The sequence below is a fragment of the Motacilla alba genome, chromosome 4 (assembly GCF_015832195.1).
Source record: "Motacilla alba alba isolate MOTALB_02 chromosome 4, Motacilla_alba_V1.0_pri, whole genome shotgun sequence".
Lineage (NCBI taxonomy): Eukaryota > Metazoa > Chordata > Aves > Passeriformes > Motacillidae > Motacilla > Motacilla alba.
In genome coordinates, this window is record NC_052019.1 from 70,866,628 (window position 1) to 70,879,886 (window position 13,259).

A 13,259-nucleotide genomic window follows, 5' to 3' on the forward strand; every position below is an offset into this window, starting at 1 on the left:
ATCTGACATCCTCGGCGCTGCGGACGCAGGGGCGGGAGCGAGGGTGCCTCTATCTCCCTCTCTCCCCTTCCTTGCCTCTCGCTGAACTTCTTACAAGTTCAAGCTGGGAGTAAAGTTCAGGAAAACTTGTCTCTTCCTACAGACCTGAACTATGTTACAGCAATTCGCAGTCCTTGTGGAAAAAAAAAAGGCACTATGGAGCTCAGAACCAATGTGCTCTGTGGCGCTGCCCGAGGACCTGCCGCTCTCTGAGCAGCCCGGATCCTTCACCCCCTTTTTTATATGACCTAAAACCAGTTCCAGCCAAACCAATTGGGGGCTTGCTGGCACAGCATCCCACTGCTGGCTTTCCCCTCCCTCCCTGCCAGCCAGGTTTGGGCTGCCATTGGCCTGCAAGGCAGGCTGGAACCTCCCCAGCCCACCACTGGAAAACACAGGAATACTTAACAGAAGGGTTGTCTCCTCTATACATGAAGAATGCAACCCAATGCATTTAGTCAGGCACCAATGCACTGCAAAAAAACAACTGGTCCCGCTTGGAAAAGACTGCCTGTTTAGGCAAAAGAGCTACTACGTTCAACACACGGCACAAGCAAGGCCTGTTTGCACCGTAAGCTCGAGAAAAAGGACAGAAACCCTTTCCTGCTTAAGGGTTCAAAATTCAAACCTGAGAACATCACTGTCCCCATCATCTCAAGGCCCGAGGGCATCTCCTAAAGGTCCTCCTAAAGGAGGGCTCCTCGGGGTCTACAGCCTTTTTCTCAGCATATCACCTTAAAACAAAGGTGTGACCATGTGAAATTTTAAGACAGACATCCTTTCTGCTGGATGTTTATCAGCATTGGAGATACACAGTAGACTATGAACTTTGAACAGTTCTGCTAAAAACTCCTTTCTTTTCAAAAGATCAGCTGGTTGTCTCTTGCAAAATAATTAATTACATCAGGTGTCCAACCACATTGATTTTTCCAGAGTAAACAGACTCTCAATTTGCAGTGGGAAAAAAGAAACCAGTAAAAACCATGCCCTTTACTCCTTTTTCTTTTCCTTAAATAAACTTTGATAGCTTTCTTCCTAAATTACTCAGAGTGATGATGCTTCAGTGATATAGATTTCCTTTGGACTGAAAGTATATTTGCAATCATAAATGCCCTTGGAATCTCCTGGGAGCCAAGGACCTTGCCCTGCTGCTCCCAGGGCAGCCTGGAGCCTCCCCATCACGAGGCATTCAACTTCCTGCGGGCTTCAGGAGAGCTGGGGAGAGACTTCTGACACGGGCCTGGAGTGACAGGACAAGGGAGAATGGCTTCTACTGACACAGGGCAAGGGTTAGATGGGATATTGGAAAGAAATCCTTCCCTGTGAGGCTGATGAGGCCCTGGCACAGGTTGCCAAGAGAAGCTGTGGCTGCCCCATCCCGGGCAGCATCCAAGGCCAGGTTGGGTGGGGCTTGGGGAAACCTGGGATAGTGGAAGGTGTCCCTGCCCATGGCAGGGGGCTGGAGATGCCAGACTATCCATCCATATCATGCATGTTCCACTGTCCTCTCCCTTTACCCGCACCAATGGATCTCAATATACTTTTATATTCAAATGGAACTCAAATGCCACAGCTAGAAAACAAATAAAATACATGTCCATCTGACTGCTTCAAAAAGTAAGGTGGACCACAGAAGTGGCTGCCTCTTGGAGGAGGCTGTAAGAGAAGGGACTGCAGAGCTTCTTGAGCTGTTGAAGGCACCCACTGGAGCCCATGGGAACAGTCTCTCTTGAGTCACTCTGAGGTGGTTTTACTGTATGAAGCGTTACCCTGATACTCCCAGCCATAACATGATCACTCCACAATGCTTTGCACACTGAACCCGGGTGCCCGTGGTCCGTCACCCCCTCTCTGTTGCCTGCCTCCTCTCCCTGTTGCTGATTTCCCATTATCCGCACTTAGGGCCGATGGTAAGGCTCACAGTCCCATTAGGGCACTTGCTGGGTCACAGGTCCCGATGCCTGCCTGACCACATGTTCTTGATTGCCATTTTGTGGGTTAATGGGCCGTTTATGGGTTTTTATGGGTTGTTTATGCGCTCGTGTGCTCGGGGTGGGCAGCCGGCTGAGCCCCAGGCTCAGGGGCTGGGGAGTCATTAACCCGGGGGGTGACCCCTCAGCCCTCCGCCTGCCCGACCTCTGAGCACCACCTCGCCAGCCTGGCCCAGCCTTGGCCATCACCTTCGCTTCCAGCTCGGCCGTCCAGCTCGGGAGCTGCTGAAACCAGCACCGCTGACGCCTGCTCAATGCTGCTTTCCTTGCTGTCTTCTTCAAGACAACAACCTGATGGTCAGCAGGCATTGGCAGCAGAGAAAAGGCTAATCCACAAATGTAGATGGCTGGGGTTATATTTTTCCCCTGAATGGGAGAGGAATTAAGATATTAATTGCAGAGTGTTCCAACACAACACGGATACAGAGGCAATGCCATCCATGGGGGATGTCTCTCACTTGGCTCTCTTCCCTTTCCTGTTCCATTCAGCCACACGCAGCCCGTGAGGCAGCTTATAAAATGGTGACTTGCACAGAGCAAACACATCAGCAGTTTCTCCAAGTTCAGCTCAGGCCAGTTCTGAGCACAATGCATACCCTCGGGTTCCCAAAGGCAAAAATCAATCTCCATCAAGAGAGAGGAATCTCAGGGAGTTGGGAAATAGGGAGAGACATGTTCTAGCATTAACAACCTCAAATGGGGCATGGCTGAGCTTCCCAGCCCTCTCCAGCAATGGCTTTGGTGGCAGCTGTCCCTCACTGCCTGGTGTAATGGCACAGCCTCACATGGAAATGCCAGGGGGCTTGGTGGCACTGGCCCATGTCCTAAAGTCACCTCCTGCTTCTGTGCCGAGGGCCTGGCTGGTGGTGGGTGGAAGGCAGCTTCAGCCTGGCTCTCTGGGTGTACGAGGCTGCCTCAGGATGGAGGACAGGGGGTACCTGTGCTGATGCACAAGTTAAACAGCCTTTTCTCCACTCAGCCAACATGCTTCTCCTCCTGCTTTTTCAGCTGGCTGTTATCAGGGACACTTCTGAAGACCCTGGGGACCTGCACCTCCGTCAACTGCTTCCTCCATCCGAGGCCTAAGGGACCATCAGACACAAAGTTCTCTGTTACTTTTAAGTGTGTTGGCAGCTACAGAAACCCCCGAGAGACCCGGTGCAAATCCCTCCCCAGAGCCTGTGGAACCAGTATCAAGCAAAGCTGTTTGTCCAATGTGCTTTCCAGGCAGGCTTACTGACATAGGACACGACTGCACTCCCGTTCCTTTCTGGGGCTGCCCTCCCTCTGCCAAAGCCCGGGTCAAACCCATCTGCAGTCAGAGCAGTGACAGACTTGTGCAGACCCCTGTAACAGATCTGAACTTGTTTCCTTTCCAGTTCAGCTGACTTCTCTTCCAAAATTCTCCATCACCAAAACCAATTTTAACTGTGTGTCCTTGTCAACACAAGACACCAGCTAAAGGCATGTGGGGAGGCTTTGGTGGCCCACAGTCCCACCAGCTTCTTTTAAAGACAAACCTGAACGGAATGCCACCAAAAACGAGGAGATGCTGAAAACATTCACCTGGGACATCCAACACACTGGGCCAAGGCCACAGAGTAAGACAAGAGATGCTGTCCTGTTTTACCAGCAATACTGCCCAGCACCTGTGGAGCACACAGACCCTCCACGCCATTCCTGCACCGTTACAGGTAAGAACTGTTATTTCCTTTAGGGAAAGGAGAGCGATCACTTCAGGCAACACCAGTTCCTGCAGAACAGCCCGGGTGAGAACTGATTTCCTGACTGCCCACGTGCTCCACCGAGCACAAGCATCCCTGAGCACCAGCGAAGAAGCCGAGTGCACATGGATTTACACGGGACACCTGCTTCTGGAAAGACTGCTCCAAGTTTTTAGGAACACTGCTCCGAGGCCGCACAGCAGCCTTTCCCAGGGTCCCACAGAAGCAGCCCTGGGTGATCTGCTCCCCAGCTAATCACTCTAAGCAAGCGTGAGAATTTCTCCTCGCTTGTTTTGCGTCTTTGCTTATGAACGATTACTTTTTGACCCCGTGCTGGGGCAGGCTGGCTGTGAGGCAGATTAGACTTTCCACAGGCAGCACTTGGCAGCCGGGAGGGAACACTCCCCACAGCACCTGGATCCCACCCCAGGCCACTTCTTGCACAGCTGTGGGGTGCAGAGAATGCTACTTGAGGTGCTTGATCTATCTTGGAGCTAATCTACCTGATCCTTTGATAGTGCCCCTTCCCAGACATACGGAACAGCACTGCCTGCCTCTGGAATAATCCATTTTTTGCTGGACTTTTGGACTGCATGATAGTACATGTTTTGCTGTAAATTCCTCTGCAGCATGTGACATATATGAAGTGTTTGATCTGCAAAAAATCTTAGGTCTTGGACAAAGTCTTAGTAATACTGTGTTCTCTCAAGTGCCAGAAGAAGGGCAGCATTTACATAATGCCTTGCTGGGCATTCCCAGCTCACTCGGTCTTTGGTGCTGGGCCTACAGACACTTTGTTAAAACATTCCTTGGAGATGCAAGGAGAGAAAAAGGACCCTTTATCCAAAAATGTTTCACTTCAACTCATCTATGGATGCAATGTGGTCAATCAGTGTGGGAAACTTCTAAACAAACCCATCACTATCTCATGAAAACTTCGTGAGCCTTATCCTATAAGGCAGCTCCTGTAAGAGAAGGCAGCCTGCCAATTCTGTCCACACGGCTGTGATGGAGAGCCCACCACATGCTATATCCCAAGTCCCACGATGAGCTTTTTTCCAGCACTGCTCCACTCGAGGGAGACTCTGCCTTCCAAGACTGTTTTTCCCAGCTGCGGCCAAACCCAGTAATATCTACTCAACCTGCCAGAAGCAGAGGCAGCTGCAGAATCCCAAGGAAATGGGAACAGATAGCCTCCCACAGACACACAATGAGCCAGTTGAGCCACACGAAGCATTTTACCTATTAACAATGTGATTGAGGCTCTGCCTGCTCCCATCAATGCCAGGCTCCCCTGATTCCAAGGGTGCTGAATTGGGCATACATGGACCATGCAATTCCCCGTGGGTATGCCACAGCTAGATGCTAATCAGCAGTGACTGACTCCCAACTGACAGAAAAACAGGAAATTTGTCTTTCTATGCCACATTTTAAAATTTTTCTAGGTTCTCCAAGTGGCATTCTTAACTGCATTAAAGGCAGCAATGCCTATGACACTTACTTTTACAAACCAGCTCGCCCACAGTGACAAACCATACTGGTTATGAACCCCGATATAAACTACACCACAGGCAATTCATTGCAAAATATGGATAACAAAGGTATTTTTGGACCAGTCCTGGAGGTCAGCCATCGTACTTCCAGTTGTGTCGAACTGCTACAGCAGCACATTTTTAAGGAGATCTTCCCAAGCAGTTGCCAAGAAGACTTTAATAAAGAAAGAGCAGCACCTAGGGAAAGCCTGGCTCTCTCCAGAGCTCTGGAACATTTCCTGCTGTCACACAGACACAGGATGCTGTCTGGCATCACACCTCCACTGGATCTGAGCAACAGTCAAGTCCCCAGTGAAACAGCAGAGCAGTGGCTGCCACACAGAACTGAGTTCAAAAACCACGCCCTAATTCTCATCATTTTCCTTCTTTGGCTTTCCTTGGTTTCCCTTTTTAAAGCAGTGTGGCTTTCACAGTCTCCTTCCTGGAGAGACTGGTGCTGCCCACCTCTCTGGGATCCTGCTGGGTCCTGTCCTTGAACACTGTAAGCACACCACGACCACACACAGCTCCTCCCACACCTCCATCAGTATCACTGCACCATGTGGCCACAAAGCAACTGCTCATCATAAGCACAAGGGAAAACTCCTGCTCCTCTGGTGAACCAAAAAAAAAAAAAAAAAAATCCTTTTCTTCTCCAGCATTGAAATGCTGCTCCCCAAGGATGGTTTTAAAGCAGGTTTGATGTGCTGCAGTCCCTGTAAGCAGCATTGTTTCCTTTCATCAGCCACGAGCCCCCCTGCCAAACTATAACTCAGCCTACCACTGCTCATTTACCTCGTTTAGGTAACAGGAAGGGTACAGGGACACTTCTAAGGACACAGCCATAACAACTCTGGGCTCTTCTCTTGGGTTTTAAGTTTCCACGCAACGACAAGAGGAAACTTCCTCTGTGTGCTTCCCAACCAGCCCTCCGGCTGCAATAGCCAATTTTCTGCCTATTAAGCTCTTCTCACAAGCAGGGTTTCATCGCTGCCTATTTGTCCCGTTCAATCAATCTCCACAGCAGCCCTGAGTGTTTCAGCACTTCTGGAAGTCTCTTCAGCAGGGGCTCAGCAGGACAGAACCCAGTCACAGAGGGAGGAAACTACACACGTGTGGGTGAGGATTTTCCCTAGTTATTCCCACAGTTTCCGGGCACGCCGAGCCCTTTGCCCCGTGTCTCCGGCTGCAGTGGAGCCCACCTCTGTTGCCAGGCAGTTTTTCAAGGAGTACTGAATGTTTCTGGCATCCACACTTTTTGCTTTCGGCTCTTTTCATTCTGTTCCCTCTGTTTTCCGTGTCGCCAAACACCTCATCCATTCTGGGCACAGAGGGAGCTGTGCTTTATTATTCCTCACCATCCTTGCAGAGACCAACTGGTGCACGAGAGCTAAAGGCACGGGCTGGGGGCTTCTACAGGTTGTCATTCCTTCCTCATCACCTGTCCTGCTTCCAACTCCACGGCGTAAATATGTATTTTACAGAATCCCAGACTGGCTTCAGTTGAAAGAGACTTAAAGCTCATCTTGTTCCAAAACCCTCTGCCATGGGCAGGGCACCTTCCACTTAGCCCAGGTTGCCCCAGGTCCCATTCAACCTGGCCTTGGACACTTCCAGGGATGGGGCAGCCACAGTTTCTCTGGGCAACCTGAGCCAGGGCCTCAGTGCCCTAACGGGCAAGATTTTCTCCCTGATATCCCATCTAACGCTGCCTGTGTCAGTGGGGAGTCATTCCCCCTTGTCGCACACATAATTCCACACTAAAAGCACTGTCACAGAACTGTAGGACACCAGGTGGGAGAGACCTCAAGGATCATCTGCTCCAACCAGCTCAGAAGCCAGAGCTCAGGAGGCCACTTCACCTTGACTCACAGCAGGAGGAATGTGCCAACCTCCCCTGAGATGCTTTGAAAAAGGATTCTCTATTTTCCCACCACCTTCTGAACAGCTGTGCTCAGTGACAAACGGCCTTTTTGGCTCAGAACAGTTCAGAGCCGCTTATCTAAAAAGCTGCAAAGCCAGCCTGAGAATCCAGAAAATGCTTCCATTGACCAGGAGAGCACCAGGATTTGGCCTGACAGGGTGGTTGCAAAACCAGTTGGTTTCACATCTGGTTGCTGGTTCTCCTCACGTTTCCCTGCTGCTGCAAAGCAAGCTCCATCGGGTGGATCCACCCCGACAGCCCTGCCCCTTTGGGTGCCTGCATTCACTCTGTATGTTAAACGCTGATAAACACCCCTTCCCTCCCTTGGCATCCCTGGAGATGTTTGCACCATCCCGAGGGGACCGTCCCCACCAGTTAGCAGCAGTTAGCAGTGTGGCAAAGCAAAGCTCTGCGTGGGTAAATCACCTCTCTGAAGGCATTTTCTTTTTCTCTCTGGGTCAAGTCAAGGGAACTCAGAAAAGGGCTCTTGCAATGGCATTTGGGAGCAGAAAGACCCCATTGAGACAAAGACACAATAACCAGTTTGGGGCCTGCCTTTAAAAATTAACCACCATTAACTCCGGGCTCGGCAGGGCTCCAGGCTGCCAGCAGCACACTCCTTCCAAGCAGCTTCCCAGAAACTCGCCATTCAACTCCTTCTCAAAAGCCTGCTGACATTTGGGCAGCTCCTGCTCTTCACTGGTTTCCCCTTGCAACAGCGAGTGAAGTTCAAGCTTCTGCCTCCTTTTAACTCCAAGCTTCACAGACTCACCCCCACCTCCTACACAAGCTCCAAACCTCCAGGGAACGTGACTATGGGGGAAAAAACCAGTGGATTGGCTGGGGTCTCATCCATGCTGAAAGGTAGCTTTACAGCTTTGAGCAAATTTCTGTAATTCAATCAGGGAAACATAAGGATAAAATATTTCCACTTTCAGGAAAGGAACACGACCAGGATCTACACTAGGAAAACTGTGTACAAGCAAAATAAAAGGCCATTATCCAATGGATTTATCCAGGAAAATTAAGCACGGGTTGGCTTTCAGTAAGTGAATGCACTGAAACTAAGATCAATATACTCCAGAAAAGGCCACTGCCAAAATTGAAGAAGGAGGAAAGCAAGTTCAAACAAACCCAACTTGTTTTTTCACTGAAGAATGAGAAATCTGGTATCTAGAGACACATTTGGTGACTCCTCGTGGAATGCAACACGAGCCACGCACAGAGATACTTTTACCAAAAAAACAAAGAGGCTCTAAAGCAGCAGCGAAGCACAAATACACAGAATAAAGAGGCAAAGCCACACTTCAGCGCACCATTTAGGAACATCTGGGTCTGACACAAGCCCAGGTCAAAGGAAAGCTTCCAGAAATGAAAGATTCCACTCCACACTGGAGGATAAGTACGTGAGGCACACAAGGAAAATGAATTATTTAAGACCATTAGCGGCAGGAGCTTGAGAAGCAGTGGGTGACCTGGACCACCTTGGAGTGAGACGGCCAATTAAGGGGATTAAAAACTGTGCAGAAAAGCAAAGCAGCCTCTTCGTGTGAAACTGCAGCACACAGGTGGGTGCACAGGCGCTTAGCCTTTCCCAGAGGGTAACACGGGAGGAGGCAGGTGTCTGCAGCACAAAGGAGAGAGGATGGAAGTGAACCCAAGAGCAGTGAGTGGCCAGGCCCACTGCGCTCACACCTCACCACACCCTGCGCAGAGCCAAGGTTTCAGTCAGGTCTGGAATGTTTCACGCGGCCTGAACCCGAAGAAAACAACGATCGATCCCCAGAATTAGCTGGCACTGCTATCCAACGGGACACCATCGACCATACTTCTACCATTTCTTCCTAGACTCCAGGTCGTGCCCTTTGGAGGTTTTCCTTGCAGTTTCCAAAGGTGCACAAGGTTACTATGCCTTTATTTTTCTTACACAACTAAAACCACATGGAATCTCAACTGCCCCAGCCTGCTGGGACTTACCCAGACCGGGAGGGCTGCAGTTAAAAACAAAACCATTAGCAGAGTTTTCCCAAGCGCTACTTAAGCAGATTTTTTTTTTCTTTCTTTTAAGCTCCTAAATGCAACTTTAGCAATTATTGGTTTATGTAATTGCCTAACATTTAATGTTTAGGGCAACACTTTACAACTAATTTACATGCAGTTCACTAAATGCTTTAGGGTTAATTGGTCCTTTGCTGTGCATTAAGCAGTTTGCTAATGATTAGACAGCAGGGCAGAAAACATAAGTAGGAGGTCAGTTTGGGGATGGCTTGGACCAAGGGAATGGCTGGGGGGGATTTTGGCAGAAGCGCTGATCTTCCTAATGGTCAGGCCCCAGCCTAACCCCCAAGTGGCAGATATGGGGTCTTCTACAGGGTCACATCGTCCCCTTTGTGCTGCATGTGAGGAAAAGGATACAAGAGGATCAACCTACTGCAGTGAGGGGAGGATGAAACCACCGCAAAGGAGAGAGAGAAGATGCAATTCCTCGCACTTGACAAGAATAATATTGTACTGCCCGTGCTTAAAGGGCGCCCCAGGAGACCCAAGGACTCCCTGTCCTGAGCATCCAAAGGTGTGAGGATGCTTCCATGAGTAGGAAAAGTAACAGCGTGCCTCCCTGGGGCCCTGTGTCACTGCACTGCCATCTAAGGACAGAGTGCTACAGACACAATACCATAACTTAGAAAGCAAAGTTAATAACTTAATTACCAAGCTGGCCCTGCTTTGAGCAGAGGTTGGGACCCACTGATGGCACCTCCCAACCTCATTTATTCTATTTCATTAGTGAGCTTCCAAGACAGATGATCTTCACTCCAGCTACCCCATCTGCTGCCCAAACACGACCACTTTGCCAGGGCTTCAGAGAACTTTTAGTAATGAAGAGAGACTGGAAACCCCACGCTGGGTTTAATGATCTGCTTGGCATCCTGGCCTGCAGAATGAGAATAGAAAAGAGAGTAACAGAATGCCAGCTCTGGATCAGAAGATACTGACAGACTCTTTGGAAACAGCAAGGGCTGCACCAGCACAACCAAGACCAAACAGGAAAACAGCAAAACAAAGCTGAACTGCTTCCTTTGCATTTAGGGAATCGACTGTGACCAACCCAACAGGGAGTCAAACTCTACTTTTTAAATCCTTCCCCAAGCACAAAAACTGGCAGCGGCATCAAAAGCACTGAGCAGCCAGCTGGTCTTAAACACTGTCCAGGACCTGGGGGGGGAAAAAAAAAAAGGGAAAAAAAATAAGAGGGGAACAAATCAGCCAGGTACTACTGGTAATCTTTTAAACAACTTAGGATGGAAAGAGCAAAGCAGAAATGAGCAGTGTTTTCCAAACTGTATTCCATCAGAACAGCATTGCCTCCAATGTGAATCTCTTTACAAGCACTGATCTCCTTAGAGTCATTAAATGCCATCTTTGTTTCTTTTTAACTGGTCCCATTGCATTTTAAATTGCTTTTTAAAAGTATAGCTGGAGCATATAAACATGATGTGTTGAAACACAGAACTGTTAAAATACAGGAAATAAATTTGAAAAGTTTGTGGTTTTACTGGTACTCAAATTTTATTACCTAGAAATAAGGAATGTACTCATTTTAAAACAAAAAATATTTGACTATTAAGAAAGTCTCAGCGTCTGGCAAGTTTCTGCAGATGATTAACTATTACAACTCAGCAAGGGGTGCTGCTGCTTTCTTTCTGACCCTGCACACGCTCCAGGTGGGTTTAAGAATAGCAACAGCCAAACGTCACCTGTCCCCACTTTTTTTTGTCTTCCTGCTCCCAGCACTCCAGCCTCCTGCTCCCCCTTCCCTGCTGGGATCAGGACTCCAGGCTTGGACTAGTCTGTTTTGCTGATTCAGCTTAGAGCTGATGGACCAGCTGGATGGCCCTTAAACCAGTTACATGGCCATGAATGTCTTCACAAAGAGGGTGGAAAACCATGGGCACAGAGCAGTGGGGGATGCCCCATCCCTGGAAACATTCAGGGCCAGGTCGGATGGAGCTCTGAGCAACGTGGTCTAGAGGAAGGTGTCCCTGTCCGTGGCAGGGAGCTGGAACAAGATGACTTGGAAGGTTCCTTCCAACCCAAGCCATTCCGTGACCATTTTTACGATTCCATGGAATGAGTTAGATGGCTACAAAACCAGTTAGGTGGCCCCAACAGCGAGAGGAGGGAGGAACAAAGGAGTCGGGGTGAGGTGGGAGCCTCACACAGGAGATCTGCCCCTGACAAAAAGCTCAAGTTGGGGATAACCCCTCCGTGGAGCTGCCCAGAGCTCCCAGCCCAGCAGCTGGGCCAGGCTCAGCTAATGCTGAGGATATTCAAAGGGCCCTGTCGCCTTGCCAAGCACGCAGCTCCTATGACAAGGGTCGCTTTGTCTCGCGTCCCCTCCGCCTCCCAGCACATGGGAAACTTCAGAAATTCCCTTGCTGAGGAGAACAACTAAGCTGAGTAACTTGGAATTACAGGCTTTTAAGGTTAGTTTGCCGCTGGAGCCAAGACATATTTCCAGAGCTTCTCAGGACTGAAAACAACCTCCTACTTTTAATGACTTGCCTTTTATCTTTAATAAGGGATTAGGAGCTATTTTTCCAGCTAATACCTTAAAATCCAGATAATCATAAAAGCAATCAGTAATACCCAGTATATGTTAATTACTCATTTTCTTCTCGTCTCTGGCTGCCCTGCTGTCACTCAGGGCCATTAATTTGTCTGTAACAAGGCTGCAAACCAAAACCAACAAAAGGCTTCAGGTCCTCTGGGGAGTCACAGGTTCGGACTTGGGGGATTAACCACAGATTATATCTGCAACAACAGCAAGGAAAACAACATTATGGCCAAAGAGGTGGTGAACTATCCCACCAGCCATTTACCTATGCCTGGACCTGCTCGTTCCCACAGGAGTCAAGCAAAGCAAAAGACTGATTTAAAATCGGGTAACGAGGCACTGAACAAACTTGACAGCACTAAGGGGAGCTAAAGCTGCACTCACCAAGTCATGCCCAGTGAAACGTGACTCTAAAATAATTTTACTTTTCCACACTAAGCTACACTGGCCTTTCCAAAGGGAATTTAAAGGAATAGCAGGTGTAGAAGCTTTACGTTCAAGATCTGGTGCTGGAATAATGATGCTGATGGGCACATTGCTCAGACACGTAATACCTATGACTGCTCACAGAAGAGGAATTCACAGTTCCGTGGATGCCATGAATCTGAAGGATGCCTTGCATTTATCAGAATATCATTCAGGTGATAAGAAAAAGCTGAAGCAGGAGCAAAGATGGATGTACCTACTTGGAATTACATCCAGCATTTATGTTCTGCCCTCCCTGCACAGCCATTTCTTCCGAGTCCTGACGAGCTCTGCACGGCCCTGAAAGGAGTTTGATCACTCGTGCCTCAAACCCAAACTCTCCATCACATCCATTGCTGCACCCATAGGTTTCAGGATGATCTATTTGCAGTCCCAGCTCCCTTGCTAACACACGCATCCCGCACAGGTGACGTCCTGACACCCCAAACACCTTCCCCTAATCTCCGGAGTCACAGTCACGTAACACCAGCATCATCTGCTTCTCAGCTCTATTAATAGAGCCCCAGGGCTGCTCCTGGCTCACGTAACACCGGCCATGGCTCCTGTCTGCGCCGTGCCCCCTGTCTGTGCCATGGCTCCTGTCTGTGCCGTGCCCCCTGTCTGTGCCATGGCTCCTGTCTGTGCCATGGCTCCTGTCTGTGCCGTGCCCCCTGTCTGCGCCGTGCCCCCTGTCTGTGCTGTGCCCCCTGTCTGCGCCGTGCCCCCTGTCTGTGCCGTGCCCCCTGTCTGCGCCGTGCCCCCTGTCTGTGCCATGGCTCCTGTCTGTGCCATGGCTCCTGTCTGTGCCATGGCTCCTGTCTGTGCCATGGCTCCTGTCTGCGCCGTGCCCCCTGTCTGTGCCATGGCTCCTGTCTGTGCCATGGCTCCTGTCTGTGCCGTGGCTCCTGTCTGTGCCATGGCTCCTGTCTGTGCCGTGCCCGCCCTGCCCGGCCAGCACGGCAGCGTCCC

General features: G+C 49.7%; 1 protein-coding gene across 10 annotated transcripts in view; it reads right to left on the reverse strand.

The window, feature by feature from the left end:
• The window catches only part of SLC4A4 (solute carrier family 4 member 4), a 152,597-nt gene that overhangs the window by 54,513 nt on the left and 84,825 nt on the right, over positions 1–13,259 (reverse strand). The gene's annotated exons all lie outside the window — the stretch shown is intronic.